The 2,500-nt window shown below is 66.3% G+C and overlaps 1 non-coding gene across 1 annotated transcript in view; it reads left to right on the top strand.

Moving 5' to 3' along the window:
- Positions 1–2,233: 2,233 nt before the first annotated feature.
- Positions 2,234–2,500, top strand: part of LOC147125491 (18S ribosomal RNA) — a 1,891-nt gene continuing 1,624 nt past the window's right edge. The window contains exon 1 of the ribosomal RNA XR_015085595.1: positions 2,234–2,500. This exon is cut by the window's right edge and continues 1,624 nt beyond it. This is a non-coding gene — a ribosomal RNA (18S ribosomal RNA).

The following is a 2,500-nucleotide window of genomic DNA, read 5'->3' as shown; positions in this document are numbered from 1 at the left end:
TACCACTTTTGGCCATTAGGGGCGCTGTAGTAGGTAAAAGTTGATCCCCCCAGTCAGGGGATGAGTTTGCCTACTCGCTAGGTTACCCCTGGTTTCACAAAATACAAGGGGCACATTTTCAGAAACCACTTTTTCAGAACTTGCCACCTCCAGAGCTGATCAGGGGAGCCTCGCCAAACATTAATCCAAGATTGGTGAGGGCTCGTCGGACACCCCACGGGCGATGAGTCGGTGTCTGCCTGGAGCTCATGTCACTCTCAAATATTTTCTAAGTCAACCTCCATGCGCACAATGCAATGAGCCTGCCCGACATAGGGGCACTGTGAGCGGACTCACCGGGGGGGGAGAGGGCCCCCCCGCCTGGAGCTCCACGTGTTGGATTATTTTCTATGTCAACCTCCATGCGCTCAACAGAGCGAGCCTGCCCGACCTGGGGGGTGTTCAATCGGACTCCGCGGGCCGGGCGAGGGCCCCCCCGCCTGGAGCTCCACGTGTTGGATTATTTTCTATGTCAACCTCCATGCGCTCAACAGAGCGAGCCTGCCCGACCTGGGGGGTGTTCAATCGGACTCCGCGGGCCGGGCGAGGGCCCCCCCGCCTGGAGCTCCACGTGTTGGATTATTTTCTATGTCAACCTCCATGCGCTCAACAGAGCGAGCCTGCCCGACCTGGGGGGTGTTCAATCGGACTCCGCGGGCCGGGCGAGGGCCCCCCCGCCTGGAGCTCCGCGTGTTGGATTATTTTCTATGTCAACCTCCATGCGCTCAACAGAGCGAGCCTGCCCGACCTGGGGGGTGTTCAATCGGACTCCGCGGGCCGGGCGAGGGCCCCCCCGCCTGGAGCTCCGCGTGTTGGATTATTTTCTATGTCAACCTCCATGCGCTCAACAGAGCGAGCCTGCCCGACCTGGGGGGTGTTCAATCGGACTCCGCGGGCCGGGCGAGGGCCCCCCCCGCCTGGAGCACCGCGTGTTGCAATATTTTCTATCTCAACCTCCGTGCGCTCAACAGAGCGAGCCCGCCCGACCTGGGGGGTGTTCAATCGGACTCCGCGGGCCGGGCGAGGGCCCCCCCCGCCTGGAGCTCCGCGTGTTGCAATATTTTCTATGTCAACCTCCGTGCGCTCAACAGAGCGAGCCCGCCCGACCTGGGGGGTGTTCAATCGGACTCCGCGGGCCGGGCGAGGGCCCCCCCCCGCCTGGAGCTCCGCGTGTTGCAATATTTTCTATCTCAACCTCCGTGCGCTCAACAGAGCGAGCCCGCCCGACCTGGGGGGTGTTCAATCGGACTCCGCGGGCCGGGCGAGGGCCCCCCCCGCCTGGAGCTCCGCGTGTTGCAATATTTTCTATCTCAACCTCCGTGCGCTCAACAGAGCGAGCCCGCCCGACCTGGGGGGTGTTCAATCGGACTCCGCGGGCCGGGCGAGGGCCCCCCCCGCCTGGAGCTCCGCGTGTTGCAATATTTTCTATGTCAACCTCCGTGCGCTCAACAGAGCGAGCCCGCCCGACCTGGGGGGTGTTCAATCGGACTCCGCGGGCCGGGCGAGGGCCCCCCCGCCTGGAGCTCCGCGTGTTGCAATATTTTCTATCTCAACCTCCGTGCGCTCAACGGAGCGGGCCCGCCCGACCCGGGCGGCGCTCAATCGGACTCCGCGGGCCGGGCGAAGGCCCACCCCGCCCGGAGCTCCTCACCACGCACCGCACCTCCATTCCCCCACCGACCGATCGGCAACCATGACCCGCCATCGGAGGGCCCCCGCCGGCACCGGCCTCGCGCCGGTCGCTCGGGCGGACGGTTCCTCCGGCCAGCGGGTCGCTCTCCAGCGCCGGGGCTACTTCGCGAGCTTGGCCCGCGGCCAACCCCGGCGCGACCGTACGGCAGCGAGGCCGAGGCGACCCACCGATCTCAGCAGTCCTACCACGGAGCCCGCCGCTCGTCCGCGGCCCCTCCCCGCCCCAGCAGCGGGACGGTCGCCTTGCCGGCGGGCCTTCCGGCTAACGCATCGTTTCTCAAACCCTTTCCCCTAGCGCGGCGGCGGCGGGGCTTCCCGCGAGGAGGCCCCCGTCCTACGCCCGCTAAGGCGGCTCCAGCCCACCTACCGAAGGGACGGCGCGCGCCCTCCCCCACGCGAGCGGGCGTCCGCGCGCGGCCCCTGCCCCGTTCCGGGCGGGGCCCGACGCCGGCGCGGGCGAACCGCCGCGGGGGTGGCCCGCCGCTCCCTCCCGGCCCGAGGCTACCTGGTTGATCCTGCCAGTAGCATATGCTTGTCTCAAAGATTAAGCCATGCAAGTCTAAGTACACACGGCCCGTACAGTGAAACTGCGAACGGCTCATTAAATCAGTTATGGTTCCTTTGATCGCTCCAGCCGTTACTTGGATAACTGTGGCAATTCTAGAGCTAATACATGCAGACGAGCGCCGACCCCCGGGGACGCGCGCATTTATCAGACCCAAAACCCACGCGGGCCCGGCCCCGCGGGGCAGGGTCCCCTCCTCCGGGG

Source organism: Filicampus tigris, unplaced genomic scaffold, assembly GCF_054856515.1.
Source record: "Filicampus tigris isolate MCC_2025a unplaced genomic scaffold, RoL_Ftig_1.0 HiC_scaffold_81, whole genome shotgun sequence".
In the NCBI taxonomy this organism is placed as follows: Eukaryota; Metazoa; Chordata; class Actinopteri; order Syngnathiformes; family Syngnathidae; genus Filicampus; species Filicampus tigris.
This window is presented reverse-complemented; position numbering and strand designations above follow the sequence as displayed.